The sequence below is a fragment of the Coenobita brevimanus genome, chromosome 114 (genome assembly GCF_032717465.1).
Source record: "Coenobita brevimanus isolate Jiangsu-jjx chromosome 114, ASM3271746v2, whole genome shotgun sequence".
In the NCBI taxonomy this organism is placed as follows: Eukaryota; Metazoa; Arthropoda; class Malacostraca; order Decapoda; family Coenobitidae; genus Coenobita; species Coenobita brevimanus.
Genome location: NC_137067.1, coordinates 15,194,621 through 15,215,814, shown reverse-complemented (window position 1 = coordinate 15,215,814; position 21,194 = coordinate 15,194,621). Strand labels below are relative to the sequence as shown.

Here is a 21,194-nt window from a genome sequence, read left to right as displayed (position 1 = left end):
TAGCAAGAGTAAATTTATCTAAGTCAGCCCTGATGAAATGAGATACCAGATAATACTCAGTGAATGCCAGATAAATAATTACAGATACAAACTATTATCAAAAATGACTGACATAAAGATCCATACATGAATTACAAAAACTTCACTAAGCCTACAAATTAAACTTATGCTATACAGTACAAGAAAAAATGCAACAACAGTTATACTCAAATTACACACAGCTGCTAGATGGTTGGAGACTTCTTGAGCACTCACAATAATAATATCTGTACAGGGGAGGACAGAGATGTGAACAAAATGAGGAGCAGATCTAAGTGGCAATGATGCAGAGACTGAGCTCATTATATAGGGGCCAGGAGAGCTTGATACAACTTGTAATGAGGACGCGCAAATGAAGCCATGGGGACAAAGAGATGACAATCCCGCAAAGTATAACAGAGATGTCGACTTTACAATAACGGTAGAAGGGGGGGACTGAGGCAGAACACGCTCGGATCAAACATGCAGCAACTGTGCGTTAAAATTACACAAAGGATGATGAAATCATAGGCTATGTAACAATATATATATATATATATATATATATATATATATATATATATATATATATATATATATATATATATATATATATATATATATATGCCAACGGCCATACCACGTTCGATCAGCGAAGTTAAGCAACGTTGGGTCTGGTTAGTACTTGGATGGGTGACCGCCTGGGAACACCAGATGCTGTTGGCATCCCTACGTCAAGTGGGGTTGGTGGAGGATTAGTGCCCCTCCCTGTAAAACAATTAACTCTAAGCCCTTGGCCACCCCGTCTGGGATACATGGCGTCTGGCAATGATTGAATATATATATATATATATATATATTATAGAAAACTAACACTTCTGAAGCAGTAACAGTAAAGGTTAATTCCTCTTCACTAAGACGTAAAAATCTTTATACTGTGAATACTGTATAATGCAGATAACCAAACTGCCCTTTCCTCAAGTATCTACAATGCCTAAAACATGAAAAATATAAAAGTACTGTAATTACGTGTAGCCAGTAAGGTCTGAACAGTAACTGATATCAAGCATAAACTACCGTACAATAAAGCTGGGTCTCCCATCAGTTGACACTGACTTGTAGGTCTCTCAATGATCTTGTATGCTGAATGTGAGGCATGAATACTAAACAAGTATTCCCTCAAACAGTATCATACATCCTCCGTACACTGGGTGTCTGAGGGGAGGCTGGAAGTAGGAGTGAGTAGGCTGAAGTAGGTGGCGTCATGTCAGTGAAAACAGGGTGGAGGGATAGTGGGATAGTTAACAACAAAGGGTTAAAGAGGGAGTAAGAGCGAAAGCAATATTCACTGGCTCTCTAGCATCATGCATATTATGTAACAGCGAAACACTTAATCCTCTCCTACTTGCCTTGCCATACGTCTATTCTACAGGCTTCAATGCTACAAATATCGTAGTCCTCATCACGTCTTTGCCATAACCTACGTCCGCGCAAATATTTCTGATAACCCGACATTGTCATTATTTTTCCACGTAGGCTACCATTCAAACACAGCAGTTTTTTACAGTACTCACATGGACAAAATTAAATCATTTTACACACATCACAGCAAAAACTTGAATGAGAGAAATAATTAAGTAGTACACTTTTACCTCCGACAGAAAAATTAGTATTGCTTAAAAAAAAAAAAAAAAAAAAAAATCAGCATTTTAGTAGGTCAAATTAATATTGAAGCAGTATTTTTTTTTTCCTCGTCAGAAGCAATGTTTTTGTCACCTAAACCTGGTTTTTTATATCCAATAGCCTACTTTGTTTTGCAGTAAACTGAAATTTTCAAAAAAGTATAAATGATGAAAAAACTAATGTACTAATGCTCTTATAACGGAAGATTCCGATAGCACACTTACCAAGACACTGGTGGCCAGTCCAATGCTACAATGTTTTCCATGTCTCTGGAGTCACTATTTTTCCTCATTTTTACTTCACTGTAGCTCTCTCTCAACTTGATTCACTATGAAGTGCTGCATTTTACTAAAATTTCCGATTCTAGCATTTTTTAAAAATTATTTCCAGTCCACTTTCCTCCCTCTTTTCCCTCGCTTACGTATTTTCAAATTCACCCGCTTGTCTTTTTGCTCCTTTCTGTCTTTCCTTGTTCTTCTTTTTCTTTTCCCCAACTGTCTGTGTGTTAGTTTTAAGTTAGGTAAACGTGTTAAGAAAGTCATGGATTTCCAAAACATTTTCCATTACTGTTCGAGACTTTAACGTCAATAATCTCCTGGCTGGGGTTTCCAAACAAAAATGACCTTGTTCGTTGAACTCCTCTCCCCGTAAATTTTTCATCAGTTTTTTCCTCTTTTCTTTCTTGCCTCTTTCCTCCTACTTCTTTTCTTTTGTCGCATTCTCCCACACAATATATAGTTTCATATCAGAGAAATGTTATGTGTTTGATTCGTACTTATTTTCCATTATTGTCTGAGTGTTTAACACCACTAACCACTTAACTTGGGATACCAACAACACTGGTGTGGGAATCTGGAGCTCTGGGCGAGGGAGGGGTTTGGTAAGTGAATCAGCCATACTGACATGGTTCGCATATTAATTCGAAGCACCTTGGATAAATACAATCCCGTCCACCAATTCTCCTGAGCTTCCCTGCTGCAGTGAGAAAGGAGTGACTCAGTAGGTGAAGCAGCCGTAACTAAACATCTCACACACTGATTCGAAGCACTTTGATCGCTAAGAGGGAAGATGGAGTTACCAGACCCCAAAAGTGCTGGTCATCACCATATTGTTGTTTACAGTGTTTACATCCCAGACAAAAGCTAATCGTCACCCAATTGTTGTTTGAAGTGTTCACATCCTGGAATATAACTGATCATCACCATATTGTTTGTCAACAGTATTTACATCCCGGACAACAGCTGATCGTCACCATTTTGTCCTGTGCAGTATTTACATCCGGAAAAGCAGATGGCAGAGCGAAGGCTGGGTGGGTGGTGGAGCGGTGTCTTGTTCAGCAGCTCTTGTATCAAGTACCGTTACCCAGAAATAATTATTTGCTGCTGTTATAATTATGCAAGTTAAAAAAAAAAATCATCACCATCATCATCATCATCCAGACTTCCTTTCTGATGACACAAACGCCTGTATTTTGCTTAACAGACTGAGTTGCAAAAAAGAATAATAATAATAATTAAATGCTGTTACCAGTCCATTGCGTTAACCTCTTCAACCCAATGACGTATTTTTATCATTTTATTCTCATTACCTAAGGTCGGGTTATTCAGCTTAGGAAGGCGGTGTGGTAGTGAAGGGGTTAATTAAAGCTATAACCAATCCCTCCAGCTACAAATCTCATATAATGTAAATAAAATCGTCAGGAGGCGGCAAGAACACACCACAAAGGGAATCAGTGGATTTAAGTGTTTAGGGAAAGGCTTTTTGCACCAATGGTTAGAGGAGTTTCTTTCCAACCTCATCACCATCACACGCCTCTTACCAGCTGAATAAAAGCGTCTGGTGGTATCTGTAGTAAAATATATACCCCCCCTGGGGGTAGGGGGGTTTTCAGCCCCCTGGGGGTAGGGGGGTTTTCAAGAATACTCCCCCAGTATCCCTGCTTGTCGTAAAAGGCGACTAAAAGGGTTGGCAGAGGGTTAGTGCCCCTCCCCGGAAAACAACTAACTAAAAAAAACAAACAAGAAGCCTCGGACAAGGACTGACCAAACGATGACGACCCAGGACCGGACAAAGGACTTGGTAATGAGTACATAGAATGTAAGAGGAGCGAATGATGAGGTGAAAGAGAGAGAGAGATTGTCCAGGTGCTTGAGGGTGCGAAAGTGGATGTATGTGGAATAACTGAAACCAAATGGAGAGGAGAAAGTGTGAGAGAATGGGAGTATGGATGGGGTATATGTGCAGGAGTAGATAAGAATGAGAGGGCAAAGGAAGGAGTGTGTATAGTTGTGAGTAAAAGATGGAAGAAGAGCATAAGACAGTATGGATCAGTTGGGTCAAGGATTGTGTGGGTAAAGTTGAAAGTTGGAATACAAATGTGGGCGATTGTGTGTGTGTATGCGCCAACGCAAGATCGTGCTAGAAGAGTGAGAGAAGAGTTCTTGACAAATGTGGAAATGTGCATGGAAAAGTTTGGAAGGAATGAGAGAGTGTTTTTGATTGGTGATATGAATGGTAAAGTTGGTAATGTGAAGGTGGATGGAATAGTTGGTGAGTGGGGTGTGCCTGCTGAGATAGATGAGAATGGGAGTGCGTTAGTGGACATTTGTGCTGGGAGGGGGTTGGTGATAGCCAATACCCTCTTCAGGCATAAAATGATCCACAGGTATACATGGCGAGTGATGAGAAAGGTGGGTGGTGAACTGAATGAAAAGAAGGCAATGATTGATTATGTGTGTGTGGATGAAAGGATGCGAAGATGTGTAAAGGATGCAAGAGTGTATAGAGGTTGGGGGAGTGGACTTTCTGACCACTACTTGGTGGTGGCCAGAATTAGGATGCAAGTGAGATGGAGGAATAGAAGAAGGGAAAGACGAGAGGAAGGAGTAGTTGCAAGGAGAGTGGAAAGGTTACAAGAGGATGAGATAAAGGCAGAGTATAAGAGAGAAGTGGAGGAACGATTGGGCAAATATGAATTGGAGCAGATGGGAGACGTGGAAGGTGTGTGTAAGATATTTACAGAAGAAATATGTGCAGAATGTGATGTGGTGTGTGGAAGGAAGAGAAGGAGGAGGGGGGTGCAAGGAACAGCGTGGTGGACTGAAGAGGTGAAACAGGCTGTGGCACAAAAGAAGAAAGCATACAATGAATGGGTGAGAAATAGGGACGTGGAAGAAGCTGAGAGGCGGAAGAGAGAGTTATATGTGGAAAGGAAGAGAGAGGTGAAAAGATTAGTAAGAGAGAGTAAGAAGAGAGTGGATGAGGAATTTGGAAGGAATTTGAGTGTAAAGTGGAGGGACTGTAAGAAAATGTTCTGGAGAGAAGTGAAAAGAGTAAGACAGGGTGGAAGTGAAGTTAGCAGGGGAGTGAAAGATAAAAATGGTAGATTACTAGTGGAGAAGGGAGAAAAAGTGAGCAGATGGAGAGAACACTTTAAGGAATTGTTGAACGTAGAGGATGGAAGTAATGCGAGTATAAGTGGCTGGGGAATGGCTGGGAGAAGGAGGGAGGTGAGAAGACAGGAAGAAATCAGTAGAATAGAAGTTGTGGAAGCAATCAAGAAAGTTAAATCGGGGAAAGCCCCAGGAATTGATGGAGTGTGTGGTGAAATGCTGAAGCATGGGGGAGAGATAGTAGTAGAATGGATGTGGAAGATGTGCAGAGTGGCCTGGGAGGAAGGTAGAGTCCCGGAGGATTGGAAGTCAGGTATAATTATTCCCTTGTACAAAGGAAAAGGGGAAAAAGAAGAGTGTGGTAATCATAGGGGCATTTGTCTTCTTAGTATAATAGGAAAAGTGTATGGTAGGATACTTATAGACAGAGTTAGAGAAAGAACAGAGAAATTAGTTGGAGAAGAACAGGGAGGCTTTAGGAAGGGAAGAGGTTGTGTAGATCAGATATTCATTCTTAGATCTTTAGTGGAAAAGTTTCTAGAGAAGGGAAAGAAGTTGTATGCGGCTTTCATGGATTTGGAGAAAGCATATGACAGGGTGGATAGACAAGGATTGTGGAAAGTGTTAAGAATATATGGAGTAGATGGGAAGTTGTTGAATGCAGTGAAGAGTATGTACGATGGTGCGAAGGCTGCAGTGCGTGTGGATGGTGAACTAAGTGAATTTTTCTCTTTGAAAGTTGGTTTGAAACAGGGATGTGTCATGTCTCCATGGTTGTTCAATCTGTACATGGATGGGGTAATGAAAGAGGTACAAGGTAGGGTAGTGGATGTTGGAGTGGCCCTGGTGAGAGAGGATAGTGTTTGGAAACTCCCTGTACTGTTGTTTGCAGATGATACTGTGTTGTTGAGTGAAGACGACGGGGAGCTGCAAGGCTTGGTGGATGAGTTTGAGACAGTGTGTAAGAAACGGAACCTAAAGGTGAATGTAGGGAAGAGTAAAGTGATGGTCTTTGAGAGAGGTGAAGTTAGTGAATGTACAGCGAGGTTAGATGGTGAGGAATTGGAAAATGTGAGTACGTTTAAGTATTTGGGTAGTGTGATGAGTAAGGATGGAGGTTTGGAGGGTGAAGTGATTGAAAGGGTACAGCAGGGAAGAAAGGTTGCTGGTTCCTTGAAAGCAGTGATAAGAAACAGGGAAGTGAGCATGGAAGTGAAAAAGTTACTACATGACAGTATTGTGATACCAACTCTAACGTACGGAAGTGAAGCTTGGATATTGTTGGAAGGACACAAGTCAAGAGTGAGAGCAGTGGAAATGAGTTATTTAAGAGGAGCCTGTGGAGTCACGTGGAGAGACAGGCTGACGAATGAGGATATAAAGGAGCGTTGTGGTGTGGATGTGGATGTGATAGGAAGCGTTATGAGGAACACACTGAGGTGGTTTGGCCATGTGGAGAGGATGGAGGGTGAAAGACTGACGAAGAGAGTGTATGTGAGTGTGGTGGAGGGGGGAAGAGGGAGGGGGAGGCCGAGGATGAGATGGAGGGATGGGGTGGAGAGGTATATGAGAGAGGGGGGTGTGAGTTGGGAGCAGGGCAGTGAAATGGCGGGGGACAGGGCGACATGGAGGCGATTTGTTTGTGGCCACCCCAAACGGGATTGAGGCGTCTGCAATAGACAGAGATAGATTGAGACGTATATGTCCTGAAGGGGTTACTACATCATACACAACACAATATACATCATTCAATTTGCTTGGTTGTGTCTCGTGGCTCTGAATCGTCTGGCTTTAGCAGTTAACTATTTTATTCGAGCTAAAAACACCTATATCAGCCAAGAGAGAGAGAGAGAGAGAGAGAGTGTGTGTGTGTGTGTGTGTGTGTGTGTGTGTGTGTGTGTGTGTGTGTGTGTGTGTGTGTGTTTGTGTGTGTGTGTGTGTGCATGTGTCTGTGTGTGTGCGTGTGTCTGTGTGTGTTTGCCTGTGTCTGTGTGTTTGTGCATGTGTGTGTGTGTGTGTGTGTGTGTGTGTGTGTGTGTGTGTGTGTGTGTGTGTGTGTGTGTGTGTGTGTGTGTGTGTGTGTGTGTGTGTGTGTGTGTGTGTGCGCGCGCGCATGTGTCTGTGTGTGCGCATGTGTCTGTGTGTGTGTGCGTGTGTCTGTGTGTGTGTGCGTGTGTCTGTGTGTGTGTGCGTGTGTCTGTGTGTGTTTGCCTGTGTGTGTGTGTGTGTGTGTGTGTGTGTGTGTGTGTGTGTGTGTGTGTGTGAGTGTTTGTGTGTTTGCCTGTGTGTGTGTGTGTGTGTGTGTTTGTGCGTGTGTGTGTGTTTGTGCGTGTGTGAGTGTTTGTGTGTTCGTGTGTGTAGGTGTGTGTTCGTGTGTGTAGGTGTGTGTTCGTGTGTGTAGGTGTGTGTTTGTGTGTGTAGGTGTGTGTGTGTAGGTGTGTGTGTGTAGGTGTGTGTGTGTGTGTGTGTGTGTGTGTGTGTGTGTGTGTGTGTGTGTGTGTGTGTGTGTGTGTGTGTGTGTGTGTGTGTGTGTGTGTGTGTGTGTGTGTAGTCATAAGCCTCTAATGTGTGTGTCACTGGAGAGAATATGTGTGTGTGTGTGTGTGGTGTGTGTGTGTGTGTGTGTGTGTGTGTGTGTGTGTGTGTGTGTGTGTGTGTGTGTGTTCTTACCTAATTGTTCTTTCCTAATTGTATCTTTACAGGAATGAGTCAAGCTCGTACTGTCCCGTGTCTTAAACCATATTTATCGTACATATCGTTAAATTTGTGAATTGTTTTGCCACACACTATTTCATTCGGTAGTGCATTCCATTGATCAATTGCTCTGTTTGGGAAACTGAATTTCCTTACGTCTTTATCACCTCTCTTCTTATGCAGTTTTTTGCAGTGTCTTCTTGCTGATGCTTCTCCATATGTTAAGTAATCATTTATGTCTATTTTCTCCTTCCCTGATATGCACTTATAGCATTATCATGTCACCTCTTTTCTTTCTCTCCTGTAGTGTTGGTAGATTCAGTTTATTTAGTCTTTCTTCGTAGCTTAGGTCCCTTAAGCTTGGTATCCATCTTGTAGCGGCCCTTTGAACTTTATCAGATAATCTTGTCTATGTGTTTTTTGAGATGAGGACTCCAGACTAACGATGCATATTCCAGGGTTGGTCCAATAAATGATGTTATTATCCTTCTTAGCATGTCTTCATTTATGTATGTGAATGCTATTCTCATATTTGCAAGCAGTGTATACATGTTCCGTACCTCCTCGCTGATGTGGTCAGCCGGAGATAGTCTGTTATTGATAATCACACCTAGGTCTTTCTCTCTTTCTGATGTGTATAGGGTTTTATTTCCTAACTTATAATCCCAATCAGGTCTTTTTCCACTTTTACCAAACTTGATTACATGACACTTGTCCACATTGAATTCCATTTGCCATGTATTACTCCATTCATGAAGTTTATTTAATTCTTCTTGTAGCTCTTTACAAGAGTCTGTGTTAGTAATTCTCCTTTGTATTTTTGCATCATCTGCAAACATATTCAGATAGCTCTCATTTCCAGTGTTACTGTTTATATCATTTATATACACTAAAAACATGATTGGTGCCAGCACTGAACCCTGTGGTACTCCACTAGTCACTTCTCTCCATGATGAGTAGTTTCCTCTTAGTACTGTTCTCATTTCTCTTTTTATGAGAAAATCTTGCATCCAACAAAACAGTTTGCCTCGAATTCCTCCTTGATGGTACAGTTTCCATAAAAGTCTTTGGTGTGGTAGTGTCAAAAGCTTTCTTGAAATCTAAATAGATACTGTCCACCCATCCTTCTCTTTCCTGTATTGTGTTTGTTACTCTGTCATAGTAGCTCAACAGATTAGTAACACATGATTTTCCTTTTCTGAAACCAAACTGTCTTTCTGTTATCATACTGTGTTCTTCTAGATGATTTACCCAAGCTTTTCTTATAAGCTTTTCTAATACCTTGCTTACAATACTGGTCAGTGATACTGGTCGGTAGTTGAGTGGATTTTGTCTATTTCCCTTCTTGAATAAGGGGACAATATTTGCTTTTCTCCAAATATCAGGTAGTTTACCTTGACTCAAGGATTTCTTGAAAATTAAAAATAATGGTTTACTTAACTCCTTTGCACATTCTCGTAGTATCCAACATGAAATTTCATCAGGACCACTTGCTTTTCGTCCGTCTAATTTACTTAACTCCTCCTGTATTACTTTTTCTTCTATTTGTATATCTGGTAGTATGTGTGGACACGCATGTTCCACATAGTCCCTCTCAAAATTTTTTTCTTCTGTAAAAACTAATTGGAAATTCTTATTTAGTGCTTCACAAATATCTTTCTCTTGTGTATAAGTGATTCCCTCGTCCGTAATGGATTGTATTATATCTTTTACTTTGGTTTTGCTTCTGATATAGCTGTAAAACAGCTTTGGTTGATCACTACTTTTATTTATTATATCCTCCTCAAACTGTTTTTGGGCTTCCCTCCTTATTCTTGTATAGTCGTTTCTTGCCTGTTTGTAATTATTATACGCCCTTTCACTATTGTGTCTTCTGTATCTATTCCACAACAAATCTCTTCTTTCTTTTGATTTTTTACATTCTGTATTGAACCATTTCTGTATTTTCTTATCTGCTTCTTTGTGCTGAGGGATGTACTTCTGGACTCCTATTTCATAAAATTCACAGAATTTTTTATATACAGCATTTAAATCTTGTCCTCTAAGCTCATTTTCCCAATCAACTTCTAAGAAATACTTCTTTAGGTCTTGATAATTTCCTTTTTTATAGTTTAGGCTCTTTTTGTAACTGTCGTTGCTGTTTACTATGTCATATGCTATCCTGAAGTTATAATTTAGTACTGCATGATCGCTTTTGCCGAGTGGAGGGTGATATATTAAACTGTCAATATCATTTTCTTGCCTAGTAAATATTAGATCTAGCACTGAAGGTACATCAAGTCCTCTTTTTCTGGTGGTTTCCCTCACATGTTGCGTTAGGAAAAACTCTTGTACGAGATCCAGGAGCTTTTGGTCCCAACAGCTTTCTTGGCTAATTATATCTAGAGTATTCCAATTTATATTTGTATTGAAATCCCCAGTTAGTATAATTCTTTCCGATTTCTCTTCCATTTTATGTAGTAATGATCTTATACTCTGAATTGTACTCTCTGCCAGGTCCTCATATTCGTCTCTTTCCCATGTGTTTGATCTGGGTGGCACGTACAAATTGGCTACAATTACTTTACCTTCAGATGTGTTGATCTCTACTGCAATCAGTTCTACATGTGATGGTATATCTAGTTTTATTTCATTGACTTTTAGATTTTTCTTAGTTAATACTATAATTCCTCCTCCTTTTTTTAAATTTCTGTCTCTTCTCCATATATTGTATTCCTCTAAGTTTAGTATATCATTGGATATCCTTGGTGTTAATTTTGTTTCAGTTAGGCATATAATTTGTGGTTCATTTTCTCTGACAATCATTCATCTCTAGTAATTTAGATACCATTCCATCCACATTTGAGTACATCAACTTTATCATCTTGTTTATATACTTGTCATGACATGGTTCTACTACCTTCCTCGTTTTTCTTCCATCCTGTTTGTGTACCACTTTCGTACCTGCAATCCTATTACTTTGTAAAAAAATTTCTTCTCCTCTTCTGATCTTCCATCATTTTTTGTTTTTGCTTCCTCCCTTTTCTCTTTCAGTAATTCCAGTTCCTCTTGTGCTAGGCATCTTTTTATCCATACATTTTTGAACTCCTCTTTTTCCATGAGATTCTTTGCATTTTTTAGTATCTCTTCCACAGTGTTTACACTCTGGAAAGTCACCTTTAGAGGTCTTGTCTTGCTTTTCTCGTATTTCCCTAACCTTTTGTGTTCCTCTATGTCTTTACTACAGATTTCCTCTGATACTTCTTTCAGTAAGCTCATTACATTTGCCATCTCCTTTTTGTCTCTTGTGATCTTGTTTTTTACTGCTTCCTCTTCTATACCAGTAATTACTATAGATTTGTTTATCTCTACTGAATCTCTGACTAACTTTGGATTGTTTTGGATTATTCTTTTCACTTCCTTTTTAATGCTTTTTTCCTCCACCCTTGATTCTAAGTCTTTCTTTACTTTCACTATTTCAGCATACGTGGTTTCTACATCATTTTTGTAGCTTTGCACAGCTTCATTCACCTGTGTTACCTTCTCCTCAATATCACTGCTCTGGTCCTTAAGACTGCTTGCTTGCCTAATTGTCTCTGTGTCATTTTTGAACTCTTCCATAACACTCTCGTGATTGACTACTGTACTTGCCATTTCACTCACTTTCTTCCTAAGCGTACTCAATTCCACTGTTAGTTCACTGATGGTTGTGTCTTTCTTATTGGCCTCCCTTCCTAGTGTGTGTGTGTGTGTGTGTGTGTGTGTGTGTGTGTGTGTGTGTGTGTGTGTGTGTGTGTGTGTGTGTGTGTGTGTGTGTGTGTGTGTGTGTGCGTGCGCGTGCGTGCGTGCGTGTGTGTGTGTTTCTATAGAGGGGGTCTGTTGCTGGTAATAAGTTAATCAAGTCATAACTGATAATTAAGTGAAGCAACAACTCTCGCTCACATAAGTGCACTACGATGCGCGGGTGAGACAGTGACTGGCTGTATCATCCCAGCACAACAGTGACCACACAGCACCGGTCAGGTCTGGCGCCTGGTTTGAATTAAAGGACAGAAGTTAAAAGATCAAGAACGTGACGCGGGGGGTCTTTCGGCCTCAGTGAAAAATACTGCCATGCCCGTCATATTGCAGGTCTGTGCATTAATAGCTCAAAGTAAAGGCAGATTTTTTTTTTTTTTCGGAAGAATGTGGGCACGCAGTAGTACCGATGGACCTGTGTGCCTGGTGGCCAGCGGTTGAAATATTCCAATCAGAGTGTTGGCTGAGGCATGAACAGGGACTTAGGAATGACTGGAGGTTTTTTGGTCATTCAGTGCCTCAGGAAGGAGTGGGCTGGTAGGCTGGTCGGGCACTTGGTCGTGTTATCTTAGGGTCCCTACACTTACAGTACAGATGTACTTCTGAACAAATTAAAGGGTACAGGAATATTTCATTTCCAGAACAATTCTCAACTACATAACTGGCACCGATGCCTTATATGCACGAACTACGAAGTCCATGTAAATGCCGTATGATAAATATGCGAATAATCAAAGCAGAAAATAAGATATTTTTCACTTCCTCGACGCCGGTCGGCAATCTCTAATGCCGACCAATTGATAAGCTTAAAGAAGAGTTCGGCCTCACAGCGTCCACTCCCTGGGCCTCACACTCTCAACATTTAAAAAGAAAGAAAAAAAATAGAGGAACTTCCAATATAGTGTGGTCTGGGAAGGTTCGACAATTTAACATTCCCGGTATTCTTATGATCTGTATCAAGGTAATACGTGGAAGGTGTACGGTTACTCCATCGAGGAGGACAAAGTACATTAACAAGGCCTATTGTAGAGCGTGGCAACCCTTGAGGTATGGAGCTTCACCCCTTTCACTGAGATTTTTTTTTTTTTTTCTCGTTCTTGATAACAGCACATGTTTTTACTTAGCAGTGAAGGAAAGATTTTCCTGTGCTGGGCGGTAACAAGAATACTGCAGTTATTATTTGTTTTGCCATTACAGGTAGAAGGTTTATGATGCAGGGGAAGGGCACTCAAAAAACTAGTTGACCATTATGCCGACAAAGACGATATGTGACTAAGCAAAATATTACAAAACGATGTTTCTGTGAGTGAGGAAAATGATACACCCGCATTGCCTCACTATTATGTACACCAGCATTGCCTCACTATTATGTACACCCGCATTGCCTCACTATTATGTACACCCGCATTGCCTCACTATTATGTACACCCGCATTGCCTCACTATTATGTACACCCGCATTGCCTCACTATTATGTACACCCGCATTGCCTCACTATTATGTACACCCGCATTGCCTCACTATTATGTACACCCGCATTGCCTCACTATTATGTCACCATCCATCGATACGCTGGTACAGTTAACGTCTTCACCATTACAACAGCAAATTTAACTTCACAGCTGCAACCCCTTGACTATTGAGTCTGGGAGAGCATCCCTGTAATGAAGCAAATAATGGAGCTTCTACCTGACGTCTCCAGTTGGAAAAGTCTCTCCTAAGCTGATTAAAATCATCTGTAAATGAGGGGTGGCGCGTCTTAACAGCCCACAGCGCCATTAAAAAAAAAAAAAAAAAAAAAAAAAAAAAGCGCCTCTGGGAGATTTTATTTTATTTTATTTTATTTTTTTTTTTTTTTATGATGCATTGGGCCCTTAAGACGCTAGACCGCTGTCATGCGTCTTATGGGCGCAATGCACCATAAACAAAAAACGCCAGAAATCGCCTCCCTGGGAGGCGATTTCTGGCGCTCTTTATGACACTGAGCGGTTAAGACACGCGGTCCCTCAAATACGAAAAAGTTAAATAAATGAAAGTTTTAGGTACGACAACAATTATCTTTTTTCTTGCTATTGATAGTATGTTTTATTCACTCTGCATGACGTAAAACGGCCAGCTCTCGCCATTCATGTCTCTATCTCCCGCCTCATGCCATTACCGAGTTAACCAGTCATTCTTTCATATTTCTATCAGGCTCTTTCATCACACAAGCTTACCTCTTTGGGAATCTTCATCTCTTAACTTAGGTAACCATTGTCTAGTATACTTTCTTGGTTTTATGCGACCTAGTTTTAGATTAGGATCTCTTGCACTGAGAAGGATGAAAATGACCTCCCAATACTCCATAAACTGAACAGGATCATCCGGTGGCGGTAACAATGAAATAAAAGGGCGTCTGTTCATCCCCCGTCTCTCTAGGAAATGTTAGCTCTGGGACAATTCTAGGCAGCAGGAAAGTAGATAAAGAAATACTGTGCCACTAGAATAAGGGAGAATGAATGGCGCCGTGTAATAATTAGTGTTGCCAGTGTCTTTGAAGTTACTTCGCCTGATATGCACTTTTTATCTCTCACTTTTTATCTCTCACTTTGCAGATCTTCAGTGCTTGTTATTTGACATCATCAGAAAGGAAACTGATGTATTCTTGCTACCGTGACATTATTTTATTTAGCTTTAGAGGGACTTGTTGTTGTGTATGAGGTAAAAGCAGTCGCCATTAACTTTATACCGAGTACATGAATCTTAGCTATTTTTTCTTATCATTGCCAGATGATGATATTCATCTGTGTAGCTGCATCTCGTCGTATAAGGGTTTACATCTTGGTCAAGCAGCCAACAGCAGAATGCACAGTTACAGACAATACCACTCCACACCTCTGCTTAATATTTATGAAACATTGAAAACTATTAAAAAAAAAAAAATGTTGGAATCGGAATCGTCTATTATTGGGTTTTGAAAGTCATTGCTCACTGTCTAGTTAATTATCGTAAGGAAGCGAATGCACACCCGGTGATTAATTCCACAACTCTATAGCGAGGTCAGGGGTAAAAGTTCACCTAATATTCCAATGCATCTAAAAACTTAGGCCATGTCTGTCACTTTCTTTCATAATGAATTACATTATTTGTAGGTAAAAAATATATTATGCAAGTCTCACCCTAGGAGTACTGGCTAGCAGAGGAAAGAGAACAGAAGATGAGTTGAAGTATTAGGCAAACTCTTGTCTCCTATTGTACAAACGTCATGGAAAGGCAAAGCTGTGTGACCTGTCACTATGCATTATCACAAATCACAAGCTGTGTTCAGCCAACCAGCACCCTCATCCTTACACATAATGACTGTATTATGTGGAGGCTGTAAATATTGCTGGACATAAATACCATAAACGTGAGATGACATCATGCATGCAGAGGAATGGAACGGGAACTCTCTCAGCCAAAAACATTTATAGCAACGGCTTTTTCACACAGACAAACATGCATATTTAACTTTTGTATTTATTAATCACTAATGAAAAGAACGAATATTTATACGCATAAACCCCGGATATATTGAGGAAATTTTTTCTTTCTTCCAGCAGAGCACCCACGCGCCATAAGAGGACGATGCCACACACCCTCACATGCCACCACCTACACTCTAAAATATCCATGGTCAGTAATGAGAGATACTAGGCCAATGTTACCCAGGCATTAACTATATCTTATCGGTTTGATGATGAAGCTTACAGATCATCAGTGAGAACTGTTTTGGTTATATTCACCTCCTCACACATCTCCCTGCAACAGCCTGCTACTGAGCACGCGACCATGAAACCAATAGTTTTTTCCCCTTTTTTATGACAACGACCTCCTCTCTTACTAGTGGAGAAGGGAGATAAAGTGAGCAGATGGAGAGAACACTTTAAGGAATTGTTGAACACATAGGATGGAAGTAATGCGAGTATAAGTAGCTGGGAATGGCTGGGAGAAGGAGAGAGGTGAGAAGACAGGAAGAAATCAGTAGGATAGAAGTTGTGAAAGCAATGGAGAAAGTGAAATTGAGGAAAGCCCCAGGAATTGATGGAGTGTGTGGTGAAATGCTGAAGCATGAGGGAGAGATAGTAGTAGAATGGATGTGGAAGATGTGCAGAGTGGCCTGGGAGGAAGGTAGAGTCCCGGAGGATTGGAAATCAGGTATAATTATTCCCTTGTACAAAGGTAAAAGGGAAAAAGAAGGGTGTGGTAATCATAGGGGCATTTGTCATCTTAGTATAATAGGAAAAGTGTATGGTAGGATACTTATTGACAGAGTTAAAGAAAGAACAGAGGAATTAGTTGGAGAAGAACAGGGAGGCTTTAGGAAGGGAAGAGGTTGTGTAGATCAGATATTCATTCTTAGATCTTTAGTGGAAAAGTTTCTAGAGAAGAGAAATAAGTTGTATATGGCTTTCATGGATTTGGAGAAAACATATGACAGGGTCGATAGACAAGGATTGTGGAAAGTATTAAGAATATATGGAGTAGATGGGAAGTTGTTGAATGCTGTGAAGAGTATGTATGACGGTGCTAAGGCTGCAGTGCATGTGGATGGTGAACTAAGTGAATTTTTCTCTTTGAAGGTTGGGTTGAAACAGGGATGTGTCATGTCTTCATGGTTGTTCAATCTGTACATGGATGGGGTAATAAAAGAGGTACAAGGTAGGGTAGTGGATGTTGGAGTGGCCCTGGTGAGAGAGGGTAGTGTTTGGAAACTCCTTGTTCTGTTGTTTGCAGATGATACTGTGTTGTTGAGTGAAGACGAAGGGGAGCTGCAAGCCTTGGTGGATGAGTCTGGGAGAGTGTGAAAGAAACGGAATCTAAAGGTGAATGTAGGGAAGAGTAAAGTAATGGTCTTTGAGAGAGGTGAAGTCAGTGAATGTACAGCGAGGTTGGATGGTGAGGAATTGGAAAATGTGAGTACGTTTAATTACTTGGGTAGTGTGATGAGTAAGGATGGAGGTTTGGAGGGTGAAGTGCTTGAAAGAGTACAAGCAGGGAAGAAAGGTTGCTAGTTCCTTAAAAGCAGTGATAAGAAACAGGGAAGCAAGCATGGAAGTGAAAAAGTTACCACATGACAGTATTGTGATACCAACTGTAACGTATGGAAGTGAAGCTTGGACGTTGCTGGAAGGACACAAGTCAAGAGTGAGAGCAGTGGAAATGAGTTATTTAAGAGGAGCCTGTGGAGTCACATGGAGAGACAGGCTGATGAATGAGGTTATAAAGGAGCATTGTGGTGTGGATGTGGATGTGATAGGAAGCGTTAGGAGGAACACACTGAGGTGGTTTGGCCATGTGGAGAAGATGGAGGGTGAAAGACTGACGAAGAGAGTGTATGTGAGTGAGGTGGAGGGGGGGAGAGTGAAGTGGAGGGGGGGAGAGGGAGGGGGAGGCCGAGGATGAGATGGAGGGATGGGGTGGAGAGGTATATGAGAGAGGGGTGTGTGAGTTGGGAGCAGGGCAGTGAAATGGCCGGGGACAGGGTGACGTGGAGGCGATTTGTTTGTGGCAACCCCAAACGGGATTGAGGCTTCTGGCAATAGATAGATAGATAGATAGACCTCCTCTTAGATTATTGTCCTATACAGTTTTAATACAGCATATAAAACTATCCTTCACAAACATTCTTACCAATGGACAAATTACCGTTGCACTAAAGTAAGTGATTATGCAATATGTCTCATAAAGACTTTGTAGTTACTTGTAGAGAAGTTATATATATATTAGACTTATGGACGAGCAGTTGTTATACTTGAGTAGCTTCGTAAGTAGCTAATCTTCTTTCCCATTTGTCATGTAGTGACAGGAGAGGTAAAGAATAGTATGGGACTATTTTTATTTGTCTTGGAAATATTAACAAGTCTCTCACACGGAACGAGTATAAGTCCTGGTAGCTACCTCCCTGTCTCGCTATCTGTCTCTCTCTCTCAAATCGCTAAGCCCTTCTCCCGTGACCTGTCTCTAGGATCGCTTGTCCCCTTCTAAACTCTCTTTCCTAAAATCTGGTGTAGCAGGGGTGTGTCACGTGTGTTCCTCGTGGATGGACTAGGTCTTTGTTCACGAGAGGACTGCTGACAGCTAACTGCATCATCTCCTTACTGGCCGCTGTCGTCAGCTTTCCTCAGTGTTAAGAGTGTGTAAGCATGTTTAGCACTGCTCCATTCTCGCAGACACAACACCTTCTCATCATCTGACTCCCTGCTTCTATCTATCTATTTATCTATCTATCTATTATGTAGTCCTACATCTGCTCGGTCGCGCGAAAATGGCGTACCATCGACATTTAATAGTTATAATATATTAATACATACTACATACACATTATAATGAACTTATAAGCTAATTAAGTGAAATACATAATATTGTAAAGTAACATAATTGTATGAATATTGTATACATATATTATTCATAGTAAATAGTGATTATTCAGTAATATTACATTTTAAATAAGTTGTATACATATTTGAATAAATGCATTAAAGTAAATTATTTAACTGTAATACAGTATGTACTTGGGATATTATAGTGAAATGCATACATGCAAGAATAAAAATAGTTTAAAATTAAGATTATTGTAAGAGTTATTAATATTTCATTCAAAGATAATGGTACTGGTCTGCCATATATGGGTCATTCTTCTTTGTATTATTATTATTATTATTTTTTTTTTTATATATATAATTAATACTATATACAAAATATATACACTTCATTCAGGGTGGTTAACTGTGATTTTAACTCTCCCCCCACTAAATAATGACTCCAAATTAGCAATTCTTGCATGCATTCTGTGCATTGCGAACAGCAGTACTGCAACTACAATGCAGACGATTATAAAGACAGAAGGTGCTTGGCTATACACATAATATGGGTTGAACATACTCAAACTCAAATCTTCCCAGGGCTTCATTGTTTCATTGATCAGCTGCATAGTTTCAAACTTAGGTGAAGTCAGCTTAATACTTGTGCTCATGTTTAAGTTCATATTAGGCAGTGGGTGGAAATGTTTGTGTGTATGGTTGATAATGGCGTAGTGATTGATGGTGGAAAAAGTAGACATCGATGGTGTAAATACCGCACAGTAGTCTGGTGCTATGTATAATCCTGAGGCTGATGTATGAGATGGTGGTATATCTGGACAGACTATGTAAACTGATGTGTTATGAGGGAAATAAAAAAACTGTGAGTGTCCAATGCGTTGATGGTGTACAAGTTTATCTGGAGCAAAAGTGAAGTTGCAATGATGATGAATATTGTCATTTCTGATGATAGCCATTTCACAAGGGACCGTATCAGTAGGCTGAAACGTGAAAATGTACGCAGGACAAAGATGAACAGCATGTAAGGATGTGCGGCACTTACGCTCAATCGTTGACTCATTTGCGAAAGTGACAGTGTCTCGTCTCTTGGAGACCATGATGAGTTTGGTGTCTGTGTTGATGTTGATGATGACCAAAGTGTTGTTGTTTCTATAGGGGAAGGGGTGTATTTGGTATACTGTGAACAGGTCTTCAGTGATGAATGGTACATGAACTATCACTGATGTTGGTGTTAGTGTTGCTTCTAAGTACGGGTAATATTGCATAAATTCCCTACTGCGGAACAATGGCTTCAATTTATGTTTATGTATGCCTTGACTAACTATCTGACGTAGCTCATGAACTGGGAGTAAGTTATTTGTGATCTTGCCATCACCAGCATTCTAAATTCCTTGCATAAGTGCCCTGAAACGATCTCTAGTGTTCTCTAATTGTAGTAGAATCGTGTCAATATGTTCTGTGATGATGGAGAAGTGCTGGAAAAGAGTAACGTTGCCCTCTAATTCATTTATTTTATCTACACTCTCGAGAGCTACGTTTTCTGCTTGTTTCAGATTTTTCACAATTGTCTTCATTGCTGAGTTCTGTCCTGTGATGAATTTATCTTGGTATGTTAGTACCTGAGCTATCTTATTAAATTTGTTGTTTATTTCTTTAAGGTCATCCTCTGTAGCCAATCCAAAGATGTTCCCAAGAACTGCGCCGCCCAGATCGAACAAACCGCGCTTTTGGCGAGTACGTGTGATATTGTTCCTGTCGCTCAGTACCTCCGTTCCATAAGATGGGAGATCTTGGATCATGACGAGCATAGTTGACTTCGCCTGTTCTAGTTTCCATTTCGCTAACTTCACCATTTCATCCACTTCCTTGGTGTTATGTGCTTGTGAAACATAATTCCCTATCTTGAAGTCCAGAGTTCGCATCGGCGTCGCAAGTCTTTCTAGATAAGTAGGTAAGTCATACAAGTAATCTAGACTTATTTCAGTACTCATGACGTCCTTAACGATTGTAGTCGTGGCCGTTGGAGCTATGAGGCATCCTTGTCGTACTATATGCTTGGGGTCTAGGTGCCCATATACTCTTACTATGTATAGGAGAATCCATAGCATAAGTCCCTTCATCATAACCTACCGAAAAAAAAATCTATTAATTTCCTATAAAGCTGTGGTTGATGATAGTGATGATGTGGGTTACGGTTGACTGTTATTTCATTTATAGAAGGAGTTTAAATCGATATTTAATTCTCGTAAATGATGTACTGTAGATTTCATTGGAATAGTTGCACCTATGTTCGATTGTTTGGTATATGACCTTAATTTCTTTTTGTAATCATTGTTGTGTTCTTGCTTGGTTTCTTGAGGTACGTTCACCTGTTCGGTTGTATCCGAGGCTGAATAATTATGTGATAATTCCCTTGAAACTCGTTTTAAATGGTCAATATGAACTTGTTTTTCCTCGCCACTTGAAAGTGACTTAATCAAAACTTTGTTTGCTTTTATGTTAATTACTCTGTATGGGCCCTCAAATTTTGGGGATAATTTATTGTCTCTCGTATGAATGACTCCGTAAACAATGTCTCCTAAGCTGATAGGTGAATCTTTTGCCTTCTTGTTAAATGCCTCCGTCATTTCTTCCTTGGACATCGTTAATTGTTTTTTCACTCTTTTGTGAATGTCCTGGAATTCACGTAAACGGAGTTTAGAGTAATCATCGTAATTGTATATAGGCATGCTGTCACCTTCTAGGAGCTCATATGGTAATTTTTTATCTGTGCCATATATAATGAAATGTGGTGTGTCACCAATGGATTTATTTATAGACCCATTAATGGAGGCCTCTACTCTGGGAATCCAATCATCCCAGCTTGCATAATTTTCACTGAGAATGTGTCGTAGCACATCTAATACCTTTTTATTTTGTCTCTCTACCAACCCATTCGATGCTGGGTGATAGGCCAAAACGTTAACCTTTTTGATGTTGTATTGGTTACATATTTCTTGTAAGATCTCAGAATTAAATTCTCCTCCATTATCACTTATTAATACCTCTGGAGTAGTAAAGCGACATATTACATTATCTGTTATTGCCTTTGCTACGGTCTCTGCTGTCTTATCTTTAATTGGAGCTAAAATGACATAACGGGAAAAATGATCCGTTGCTACGAATAAGTATAGGTTATTATTGTATGATAATGGCATCTTGAGTAAATCAACAGCGACAACGTCCCATGGTTGATGTGGTACTGGGTAATTACCCATCGGTGCAGGTGTGCTTGGGTATCCTTTGTGTTT

General features: G+C 40.2%; 1 pseudogene; it reads left to right on the top strand.

Moving 5' to 3' along the window:
- Nucleotides 1–644: 644 nt before the first annotated feature.
- Nucleotides 645–744, top strand: LOC145418498 (5S ribosomal RNA; annotated as a pseudogene).
- The last annotated feature ends 20,450 nt before the right edge of the window (nucleotides 745–21,194 follow it).